The sequence below is a fragment of the Pseudophryne corroboree genome, chromosome 2 (assembly GCF_028390025.1).
Source record: "Pseudophryne corroboree isolate aPseCor3 chromosome 2, aPseCor3.hap2, whole genome shotgun sequence".
In the NCBI taxonomy this organism is placed as follows: Eukaryota; Metazoa; Chordata; class Amphibia; order Anura; family Myobatrachidae; genus Pseudophryne; species Pseudophryne corroboree.
The window spans coordinates 553315392-553328182 of NC_086445.1; the positions used below are offsets into that span (position 1 = coordinate 553315392).

General features: G+C 47.6%; 1 long non-coding RNA gene across 1 annotated transcript in view; it reads right to left on the minus strand.

Moving 5' to 3' along the window:
- LOC135050968 (uncharacterized) overlaps window positions 1–12791 on the minus strand; it is an 85388-nt gene that overhangs the window by 39823 nt on the left and 32774 nt on the right. The window contains exon 2 of the long non-coding RNA XR_010241956.1: window positions 1904–1998. This is a non-coding gene — a long non-coding RNA (uncharacterized LOC135050968). The remainder of the gene's footprint in view (window positions 1–1903; window positions 1999–12791) is intronic.

Genomic DNA, 12791 nt, shown 5'->3' on the forward strand with positions numbered 1-12791 from the left:
TCTGAATTTTAGTAAGGATGGGATGGACATTGGCAGAGTACAAACGGGTGGGGTCGGAAGGAAGAGAGACTCCAAGATATGTGATATGAGTGGGAGCCCAGCGAAACAGGAAAGGAGGATCCCACCCCATGATTATCTGTGGGAATATTGCTAGTGCTTCCGATTTGTCATAGTTGACGGAGAAACCGGCGAAGGAGGAAAAGCGATCAATGGCATCCCGTAACGCCAGGACAGATTGTTGCGGGTTGGAAGTGAAAAGGAGAATTTCATCCGCAAACGCCATGAGTTTAATCTCCCTATTGCCAATTCTAATACCTCGAATGGTAGATAAATTAAAGACATACCGTATGAAGGGCTCTAAAGCAATATTAAAAAGAAGGGGAGAGAGGGGGCATCCCTGTCTAGTCCCTCTCTCGAGGAGAAAAGGGGGGGGAAGGGATGTTATTAACCATCACCTGCGCAGATGGGCTGGTATAAATGGATTCAACCAGGCCTTGAAAGGTCTAGCCAAACTGTTGATAAAGTAAGACCCTAGCAAGGTGGGGCCAGGCAATCTTATCGAAAGCCTTTTCCGCATCAAGGTTGATTAGGATGTTATCCGTAATAATATTGGTACGAGAATAAGTGATGGCTGCCAGTGCGGTCCTAATGCCCTGTACTGACTGTCTATGTTTGAGGAAGCCCATCTGCGCAGGCGATATAATGCGGGAGAGACAGAGTTGTAGTCTATTGGCCATCAATTTTGTGAGAATTTTAAAGTCCTGATTGAGGAGAGATATCGGCCTGTAGGACCCAGGCAAAGAGGGGTCCTTACCTGGTTTCGGTATGACAATTATTGTGGCCTCATTAAATCTAATAGGGGTTTGTTTGGAGGTAAGAATATGATTATAGAGAGAGGTGAGAGTAGGGGCTATCTCATCCCGTAACATCTTGTAAAACTCCGCACCGAAACCATCAGGGCCGGGGCTTTTATTGTTCGGTAGGGTTTTGATAACTTCGATAACCTCCTCAACAGTGATCGGACTATCTAAGGAGTCCCTCTCTTCCTGAGTTAAAATAGGAAGAGCAGCTTCCTCCAGGAAATAGTAATTAGCGTCGGGGTCATCGGGGCCTTTAGCAAACAAGGACTTGTAAAAATTCCTAAATTCGGTGCAGATAAGGTTAGGGCTGGTGCTCAATGTGCCGGAGCTAGTGATCGCATTAACCCAGGTACGGGATTTTGGTCCTTTATTAAGTTCGCCAGCAGTTTGCCCGATTTGTTGCCCCATCTGTGGAGTCTATTCCGCTGGTAGTTGTAGGAGAGTTGGGTCCGTTCCATGAGGAACGTATCATAGATGAGCTTGGCCGAGAGATAGGCTTCTCTGTGGGTAGGGGTGTCATGTTGGGTGTAGCTACGGTATGAAGAGGTAAGAGGGGAGCTTAGGGTTTGTAATTGGGAAGAGAATTTTTTCCGTTTGGCATGAGTGTAGGACATAATGTGTCCTCTAGGGACGGCCTTAGCTGCCCCCCAGAAGATTGGCGAGTCTGAGTTTTGGTCAGCATTGTCTAGAGAATAAGTAAGCCAAGACTGTTTGAGAAGGAGCAAAAAATCAGTGGAGTGGCGTAGGTAGGCCAGAAACCGCCATCTTGGAGCAGTACGAGGGGATAAATTCAACTGGACATGAAGACATATAGGGGCATGGTCAGAGATAATGATATTGTCAATGGATGTGTAGGTAACTTTGGGAAGGAGGTCAGCGGTAGTAAAGATATAGTCAATCCTAGAGTGAGAGGCATGGGGATGGGAATAGAAGGAAAAGTCTTTCTGGGTGGGGTGAAGTATCCACCAAGGGTCTAGGAGATTCCGTTGGGTGCAGAAGGAAGAGAGTAAATGAGTGAGAGGTGTAGTAGTGGTTGCACTTACCCTGGATCTGTCCATGGATGGGTCGACGACCAGATTGAAGTCCCCACCAACTATCAGATTCTGACCACCCCAGGAGATAAAGGTCGATAAAAGATCTGCAAAGAAAGAATCAGGTGAGGTATTGGGTGCATAGAGGTTGAGGAGGGTGTAGACAGCGTTATGAATGCATACATCTACTAGCAAAAATCTACCCTCTGGGTCATGCTGTTTCCTAAGAATTGAATATTGCAAGTTGGCGTGGAGTAGAATTGCCACCCCTCTAGATTTAGACTGATAAGGTGACGATATACAATCCCCAATCCACGGGGCACGTAGGGTGTGTCTAGGGTCATCCAACCAATGCGTCTCTTGCAAGAATGTAATGTGAGGAGACATACGTTTCAGGTGGGAAAGAACGTTTTTCCTTTTGACCGGGTGGTTAAGGCCCTCTACGTTCCAGGATACAAAGCAGAGCAATGTAGCAGCTGGATCATCATCTACAGGGGGTTGTGGGTGGGAGTCGGATGACATACTATCCCACCCCTATTGGGAAGAAAATCATGTAAGGAGTGTAGGAGATAAAGTAGGGTCCCACCTCGTCCCAGCGAGTGTGGGGGGAGTCCCCCAGTGGGGAGAAGGTGTCTCGGCCCAGGCAGACACAACTAATAGAGCATATAAACAACAACGAAAACAGTTTCAAACAGCAAAAACAATATGTGGCAGGCATGAGTGCGAAATAGACACACCTCATACAGCCTGCATGTGAGACCCGAGTAGAGATTCGGGAAGTGTTAAGCAACCATTAAGTAAAGTCATATAATGATCAAGTGGCAGGAAGGGCGAAATGCAGCCTAGCCTCATCTGGATCTTCAAAGAATCTCGGCCGACCATCCTCAAAGACTCAAAGACGTGCTGGATATAGCAGAGAGAATTTGACCTTTGTGTCAAAGAGGTGCTTGCAGATGGATGCAAAGTCCTTGCGTTTCGCTGCTACTAGAGCTGAGAAGTCCTGGAAGATGAGGAGACGCTCTCCATTGATCGACAGGCTGGCAGTTTTGCGGTAATGGTCGAGAAGCCTTGCTTTGTCCGCGTAGTTCAGAACCCTCATTATGACCGGGCTTGGATGGCCGGAGGGACTTTTCCGTTCTGGTCCCAGCCTATGGGCTCTTTCGATGATAAGGGGGACCCCTTTTAGATTCATCGACAGCTGCTCCGGGATACCCGATGAGAGGAGGTCTAGGAGCTCATGACCTTTTATTGATTCTGGGATGCCGATGACCCGTAAGTTGTTACGCACCTGCGATTTTCAAGGTCATCGAGTTTCTCTGAGAGGTCTGCGACTTCTAGTTGTTTGGCGCGGAAGGAGTGTTGAGCCTTTCCCAGGTCATCTTCTAGAGCCGATATCCTTTGTTCTGCTTCGTCAAGGCGGGTTGAATGTTGAGAAAGCAAGGTCGATGACGACTCTATAGCCTCTTTAATGCCCGCCAACTTTTCATCAAGAAGAGGTCCCAGTACCGCCAGCAGGTCTTTGTGCTTCATTGTAGGCTGTTTAGCAGGTGGTCAAGATTTGCGAGCGCTTCGGGAGAGTGAGCGGGTAGTCGAGTGATCAGAGTCCGATGAATCGCCACCGGGAGTATCCTCTCGAGATTGTTGAGCAGTGCCTGTGGCATCACGGGCAGAGGTATCAGGGATTTTTCCATGCAGAGTCACCCAGGAGAGGAGGCGGAGGTCAGAAACACTGAGGTTCTAGCTAGTATAGGATGTAGTGGGTCTCACATGCTGGGTGGTTAGTCACCGTCAGGCCTCATCTGGGTCGTAGTAGCTACCCAGGAGGAGAGGCATAGAATAGAACGAAGCAAAGTAAAATGGGAGGAGGTGTCCCCTGCCGGGGGTCAGGTAGACCTTTGGAGGTGGGTGTAGAGCCAGTGAGGATAGAAGTGGAGCTGGGCTGCAGCAGGGAAGGTGTAGAGTAGGTTATCGTTGTGGGCCACGGGGCACATCCAGCCAGGATGTGGGTGGAGTGTGTCGCCGGCGGCTCGGTAAGGGCTGCCCTCTGCGTGCGGCCGCACCACAGGGGTGGCGGGAGATGTTCACCGGGTTCAGTGGCGGTGAAGTCAATCAGATGCCCCACTCAGTACTAGCAGAGTCTGGTCCAAGAGGTGAAAAGGTTTGTGGGCCGCTTATAAGATCAGGCTGCGTGCAGTGAAATTTGTCTGTGCAGCCATCAACGGCCAGGCCCTTCCCTCCACTAGCACCGCCGCCCTCCACCGCGGCTATGTAGTCTTCAGATCCAGGAGCAGATGAGCTGGGAGAGTTTGTCTCAACAGCGGGGTGCCGCGGGGTCAAGAGCCGCCGTCCTGGTAAGTTTGTATAGCAGGGAGCGGAGGGGAGACGCGGAAGCCGTCGTCACGGTCTCCTCTGCAGCGCGGCAGCACGGCGGCATGGCGCCAGCACCTCCACTTCAGCCGTGGGGAGAAGGCGCGGCGGTCAGCAGCGAGGCACTGCGGTGGGTCCAGCAAAGCCGGTCCGGCGCACAGCGGGGTATAAAGACGGGCCGAAGGTCTAGCTCCAAAATCAAGGCCCCAGCTTCAGTATGGAGACCAGGCCGCAATCCGCGGGAGCCTCCACGGCGCTCCCCGATTCCGCAGCACTGGACACACAATATCAGGGTGGCAGAGGGAGGTTTAATGAGCGGGGGTGATGTAAAGGAGCGAGTCTGGATAGACCAGGAGGGCAGAAAAGATGATAATAAAGCAGGAGCTCTTTCAGGCTGCGACTGCTCTCCTCCGGTGCCAGGCCACGCCCCCTAATATTTATGTTAAAGTCGTCCCTCAACTTAGAGTTTAGGAGCTCCATAAATTGGGGGATTTTAAAAACAGTCTCATAGGGCTAAATTTTTGTGTATGGGTTCCCAGTATTTTAAAAACCAACACCGGCTCTTGGACAAGTCCTGGTTCCAAAAATACAGGGGAAAATGGCCGTAGGAGTCCTCCGTATCTTTGAAACCAGCACCAGGCTCCACTAGTCAAGAAGATAATGCCACAGCCATGGCATAATTCCCCCAACTAGTCACACCTGGCCGGGGTTCCCTGGGGGAGTGGGGACTAGGCTCGAGGCTGTCTCCGGCACCCCTGGGCGGTGGATGCCAGGCTGATAGCCATTAAGTGTAAAATAAGAGATAATATTGTTTTTTGTTGTGGAACTATAGGTCCCAGCAAGCCTCCCCTGCACACTGGTACTTGGAGAACCACAAGTACCAGCATGCATGGCATTAAAGGGCCTGCTGGTACCTGTAGTTCCACAACAAAAGAAATATTACAATAACCACAGAACTCACACACCGTACATAGGGGGTCATTCCGAGTTGTTCGTTCTGTATTTTTTTCTCGCAACGGAGCGATTAGTCGCTAATGCGCATGCGGAATGTCCGCAGTGCGACTGCGCCAAGTAAATTTGCTATGCAGTTAGGTATTTTACTCACGGCATTACGAGGTTTTTTCTTCGTTCTGGTGATCGTAATGTGATTGACAGGAGGTGGGTGTTTCTGGGCGGAAACAGGCCGTTTTATGGGTGTGTGCGAAAAAACGCTACCGTTTCTGGGAAAAACGCGGGAGTGGCTGGAGAAACGGAGGAGTGTCTGGGCGAACGCTGGGTGTGTTTGTGACGTCAAACCAGGAACGACAAGCACTGAACTGATCGCAGATGCCGAGTAAGTGTGGAGCTACTCAGAAACTGCTAAGAGGTGTCTATTCGCTATTTTGCTAATCTTTCGTTCGCAATTTTGATAAGCTAAGATTCACTCCCAGTAGGCGGCGGCTTAGCGCGTGCAAAGCTGCTAAAAGCAGCTTGCGAGCGAACAACTCGGAATGACCCCCATAGTGCAACTTTAATCAAACATCCATGCACACTCACACTCACAAACACACACTCAAACTGCTGGCATGCCACAAGTCCCTCTGTCTCCATTGAATAGACGCTGTGCGCATGTACACAGCGTCTATTCACAGCCACTCTGCTAAGCAGAGTAGCAAGTAACAGGAGGCTCCCAACGGCCCCTCCCACTGTGGGACACTGCGGCCAGCGGGTGGGACAGCAGGACAGTCCCCAAAAAAACTGGACTGTCCAGCAAATATTGGTACAGTTGGGAGGTATGCTTAAAATCATTGCTCCAATGCAATCACTACATCCTCAGTTTTAAATTGCTTTTATTATGTTTTTAATCCTGGGACAAAGTAGTTATGTGGATAAAATGTTTCCTTGCAATACTACTGCACTGCTGAATATTATCTACTTAGATGCAGTCAGGCTGTTAATTACTAGCATTTTCAGTATCAGCCTGTACTGGCTTGGCCTACCACAATCTTTGAAATAGTCAAAGAGATACGATTCTGAATGTTCATGAAGGGTGCTGAATGATTAAGTCAAGGGCCCTCATTCCGAGTTGTTCGCTCGCTAGCTGCTTTTAGCAGCAGTGCAAATGCTAGGCCGCCGCCCTCAGGGAGTGTATCTTAGCTTAGCAGAAGTGCGAACGAAAGGATCGCTGCGCTGCTACAAAAAAAGATTGTGCAGTTTCAGAGTAGCTCGACACTTACTCCTAGCTAGCAATCATCACTTCAGACTGTTTAGTTCCTGTTTTGATTTCACAAACACGCCCTGCGTTCGGCCAACCACGCCTTCTTTTCCCCCGCCACACCTGCGTTTTTATCTGGCACGCCTGCGTTTTTCTGCACACTCCCTGAAAACAGTCAGTTTACACCCAGAAACACCCACTTCCTGTTAATCACTCTGCGGCGAGCAGTGCGACTGAAAAGCGTCGCTAGACCTTGTATGAAACTATGTTGGCTTTTGTGAAAGTACGACGCGCGTGCGCACTGCGCCCCATACGCATGCGCAGAATTGACGTTTTTGACCTAATTGCTGCGCTGCGAACAACGGCAGCTAGCGATCAACTCGGAATGACCCCCAATGACCGGTTCTATATACTTTAATAATGTGTAGTCAGCACAGGAGATGGCTGGCAACTTTCAACCTGCGGGGCAAAAACAAGCAAGTAGCCCCGGCACATTTAAACTAATTAATGGGTGTGACAAAAACCCTGCAAGTGTGGTTTATCTAATGTGGGTTTGGCTTAAATAGGCAATGATATATAAGAAAAAACTCAGCTATAAATAATAAGCTAACCATAATATCACTTTAATCCAGGACACCTATGATTTATACAGGTTCTGTGGCTGATTAAAACAGGTAAAATGCAGGTTTGAATTTAGCCAGCCAGCGTTATTCATAGGTCTCCTGGATATTATGGCAACCCTAGCTATAAACAAATATAACACTTCAAGTCTCATCTGACAAAGCAGAAACTATTGTAGTGCCCACTATTATTATAATCCTTTATTTATATGGCACCATAATGGTTCCTCAACGCCTAACAAAGTACATAAACAAATGAGAACACAAGTAAATAGTGACTTACAGTACAAATACATGGTACATGGTACATGGTGTTGGCAGAGTGTTGCGGTGTCGGATAGGGATGTTAGTCTACACAACGGCACTTAACCAGGATAATTGGTTTATTCATATAACAGAGGTAACAGCTTGTAGTATATGGAAGATGTTATGCAGCAGCAGGAACTCACAGTATACATGTGAAGCAGTACAGCGGTGACACAGCGTCCCAGTACACACAGGATGCAGCTGTATACACACAAGGTGCGGCTGCTGGGTAGACAAGGTCACACACACAAGAGAGCAGAAGCTGCACGTCAGTGCAATTGTGTCTCTCCTAGGAAGATCTCTCTCAGACTGTACACTATGCACCTCCTTCTGCCCTGAGCTGACACTAGGAGGGAAAACACTAGAGCAGGGAAGCTGCCTCTAGTGCTGGGAACGGAGACAGACAGCAGAGTGATCCACTGTCTAACACATGGGGGTATATTTACTAAGGTCCCGATTTTGACCGAGATGCCGTTTTTTCTTCAAAGTGTCATCTCGGTAATTTACTAAGCAAAAATCACGGCAGTGATGAGGGCATTCGTAATATTTTGGAAGTCCTAGGAAAAAATTACGAATCAATACACCATCGGTCAAATACGCCTGCAATTTGGTAGAAATCGGGAATTTACTAAAAAGTGCAAAACACAAACACTGCCGACAATAGCCAAACACTGCCGTGATGAAATGCAAATCGTGAAAAAGTGCTAAATAAAAACAGACCTGCTTTTTTATCCCGTGTTTGTATAGGCATGCACGGATCCATGAGATCCGTGCATGTTTTTCAGTGGGAAGGGGTGGGAAATGTTTTAATTTTTCTAAAAAAAAATGCGTGGGGTCCCCCCTCCTAAACCAAAGCAGTCTCGAGCTCTTTGAGCCGGCCCTGGTTGCAAAAATCTGTGAAAAAAATTGACAGGGGTTCCCCCATATTTAAGCAACCAGCACCGGGCTCTGCGCCTGGTCCTGGTTCCAAAAATACGGGGGACAAAAAGCATAGGGGTCCCCCGTATTTTTGAAACCAGCACCGGGCTCCACTAGCTGGACAGATAAGGCCACAGCCGGGGGTCACTTTTATACAGTGCCTTGCGGCCGTGGCATCAAATATCCAACTAGTCACCCCTGGCCGGGGTACCCTGGGGGAGTGGGGACCCCTTCAATCAAGGGGTCCCCCCCCCCCCCAGCCACCCAAGGGCCAGGGGTGAAGCCCGAGGCTGTCCCCCCCATCCAATGGGCTGCGGATGGGGGGCTGATAGCCTTTGTTGAAAGTTATGAATATTGTTTTTAGCAGCAGTACTACAAGTCCCAGCAAGCCTCCCCCGCAAGCTGGTACTTGGAGAACCACAAGTACCAGCATGCGGCGGAAAACCGGGCCCGCTGGTACCTGTAGTACTACTACTAAAAAAATACCCCAATAAAGACATTACACACACACCTTGAAAGTATAACTTTAATGCATACATAATACACACCACCATATACACACATACTTACCTTATGTTCACACGAGGGTCGGTCCTCTTCTCCATGTAGAATCCAAGGTGTACCTGTTGATAAAATTCTACTCACCAAATCCAGTGTAGAGGGCTCCTCGGATAATCCATTTGTAATCCACGTACTTGTAAAGATAAAAAAACGGCACACCCGACCACGAACTGAAAGGGGCCCCATGTTTTCACATGGGACCCCTTTCTCCGAATGCCAGAAACCCCCTCTGACTGATGTCTAAGTGGGTTTCTTCAGCCAATCAGGGAGCGCCACGTTGTGGCACCCTCCTGATCGGCTGTGTGCTCCTGGACTGTCTGACAGGCGGCACACGGCAGTGTTACAATGTAGCGCCTATGCGCTCCATTGTAACCAATGGTGGGAACTTTGTGGTCAGCTGTTGACCAAAAGTGACCTCACCGCTGACCACAAAGTTCCCACCATTGGTTACAATGGAGCGCATAGGCGCTACATTGTAACACTGCCGTGTGCCGCCTGTCAGACAGTCCAGGAGCACACAGCCGATCAGGAGGGTGCCACAACGTGGCGCTCCCTGATTGGCTGAAGAAACCCACTTAGACATCAGTCAGAGGGGGTTTCTGGCATTCGGGGAAAGGGGTCCCATGTGAAAACATGGGGCCTCTTTCAGTTCGTGGTCGGGTGTGCCGTTTTTTTATTTTTACAAGTAGGTGGATTACAAATGGATTATCCGAAGAGCCCTCTACACTAAATTTGGTGAGTAGAATTTTATCAACAGGTACACCTTGGATTCTACATGGAGAAGAGGACCGACCCTCGTGTGAACATAAGGTAAGTATGTGTATATGGTGGTGTGTATGTATGCATTAAAGTTATACTTTCAAGGTGTGTGTGTAATGTCTTTATTGGGGTATTTTTTTAGTAGTAGTACTACAGGTACCAGCGGGCCCGGTTTTCTGCCGCATGCTGGTACTTGTGGTTCTCCAAGTACCAGCTTGCGGGGAGGCTTGCTGGGACTTGTAGTACTGCTACTAAAAACAATATTCATAACTTTCAACAAAGGCTATCAGCCCCCCATCCGCAGCCCATTGGATGGGGGGGACAGCCTCGGGCTTCACCCCTGGCCCTTGGGTGGCTGGGGGGGGACCCCTTGATTGAAGGGGTCCCCACTCCCCCAGGGTACCCCGGCCAGGGCTGACTAGTTGGATATTTGATGCCACGGCCGCAAGGCACTGTATAAAAGTGACCCCCGGCTTTGGCATTATCTGTCCAGCTAGTGGAGCCCGGTGCTGGTTTCAAAAATACGGGGGACCCCTACGCTTTTTGTCCCCCGTATTTTTGGAACCAGGACCAGGCGCAGAGCCCGGTGCTGGTTGCTTAAACATGGGGGAACCCCTGTCAATTTTTTTCCCATATTTTTGCAACCAGGGCCGGCTCAAAGAGCCCGAGGCTGGTTTGGCTTTGGAGGGGGGACCCCACGCAATTTTTTTTTTAAGTTTAAACATTTTTTTTTTTTAACAAGGTGCACAATGAAGCCCTGCACGGATCTCTCAGATCCGGCCGAGATTCATTGTATTAAAGTCGGCAGTGTTTTACAAGTCACTCACGTAAAACACTGCCTAAAAAAACGAATGACATCGACATCGGAAAAACCGAAAATGCAGAATACGGCAGCTTAGTAAATTAGTCGTAATCAATTCAAAAAGTTGCATATTTACACTTTCGATGTCATTCGTGATTGAACTTTGACCTCAAACGGGAAAATACGATTCTTAGTAAATTTACCCCATGGTATATCAACATTTCTGCATCAGTGGTCATAGAACTCAAAAAAGCACCAGCAGCGGCAAACGCAGGATTTCCGGGGGGCAGGGGTGGGGTGGAGGTGGAGTTCCATATATCTATCTATCTATCTATCTATCTATCTATCTATCTATCTATCTATCTATCTATCTATCTATCTACACACACACATACATATATACATATGTGTACATATATATATATGTGTTAACAAGTTAGTCCAATAATGTCAACTGCCTTTCCTCAAGAGATGTACATACGATTTGAAAAAGGGGTCATGCCATCCAGCATCCAGTTGTTTGTGTGTGTAGGTATGTGTGTGTGTGTGTGTGTATATATATCTATATATATATCTATATATATATATATATATATATATATATACATATATAAAGAGAGAGATAGAGAGAGGGTATATGTGTGGCACACAGCATGCATACAATAATCAAACACAGCATTCATGCACACATACATGTAGAATGCATGCACACAGCATGCTTAAAACACACACATAGGGCATATACACAGACACATAGCATACTTCTTACATACGTACACAGCAGTTATAAAAGCAACAGGGCATACACACGTACCCCCCCTTTTCCCCATACTTCATACGCAGTTTGCTGCTGCAGGAGCTCCTCCGTGATTGCTGGCAGTGCTGGGCAGCGCAGAACCTCTTCCCCACTGTCAGGGCTGTAATTGTGTGCTCGCGGCATGCTGCCCGGCCACTGCCAGTTCAACTGTCAGCGCTCCGCGTCAGGTGTTATGGATAATAGGCCACAGTCACACCATCTGGCAAGATAGGAGCTTATACAAAAGTGACAGCCTGCACCCATCTTCAAGGGGAAAGAGAATACTAACTGAACAGTTTGGATGCTTTATCAAGAACTATTTAAAGTAACAGAGGGGGGCAGTGAACCAAACAGGAAAAAATAAATCTGCTCCCCCAACACGGAGGTATTGTTTCTGCAGGCAAAGGGAATAGGAAGCATATCCACAGCAACAGAAGATAATTCAGATCATTACCAAATAAAAATAGGCAGAGAGAAGAACATAGCTAGGAACAGAAAAAGCACAAACAAAACTCTAAAAGCTATGTGTGCAAATGCTAGGAGCTTAGGAAATAAAATCCCAGAACTAATTGCAATAATGACAAGGGATGATCTAGACATTGTGGCAATTATAGAGTCATGGTACAATGAAAATCATGACTGGGACATAGCTATACCGGGATATACTTTATTTAGGAAGGACAGAATTGGAAAAATCGGAGGAGGGGTAGCAACGTATGTAAAAAAAAAAGCATAAATACTACATTAATACAAAGTATTTAAGAAAAAACTGAGGCCCTTTGGGTGACCATAGAAACAGGGGAAAAATCAATTATTCGTATTGGTGTGATATACAGGCCACCAGGTCAGGAAGAGGAATTCGACAAGAACCTATTGCAGGACATAACTAAAATAGCATTAAAAGGAGAGGTAATAATCATGGGAGACTTTAATCTTCCTGATGTAAACTGGGAGGTGTCTGTTGCTAGTTCCACTAGACGTAGGGACATTTTAAATTCCCTTCAGGGAGCATCCCTCCACCAATTGGTGAGGGAGCCCACTCGGAAAGACGCAATATTAGACCTAATACTTACAAATGGAGACAGAATATCGGACGTCAAAGTGGGTGAAAACTAGAGATGAGCGCCTGAAATTTTTCAGGTTTTGTGTTTTGGTTTTGGGTTCGGTTCCGCGGCCGTGTTTTGGGTTCGACCGCGTTTTGGCAAAACCTCACCGAATTTTTTTTGTCGGATTCGGGTGTGTTTTGGATTCGGGTGTTTTTTTCAAAAAACCCTAAAAAACAGCTTAAATCATAGAATTTGGGGGTCATTTTGATCCCATATTATTATTAACCTCAAAAAACATAATTTCCACTCATTTTCAGTCTATTCTGAATACCTCACACCTCACAATATTATTTTTAGTCCTAAAATTTGCACCGAGGTCGCTGGATGACTAAGCTAAGCGACCCTAGTGGCCGACACAAACACCTGGCCCATCTAGGAGTGGCACTGCAGTGTCATGCAGGATGTCCCTTCCAAAAAACCCTCCCCAAACAGCACATGACGCAAAGAAAAAAAGAGGCGCAATGAGGTAGC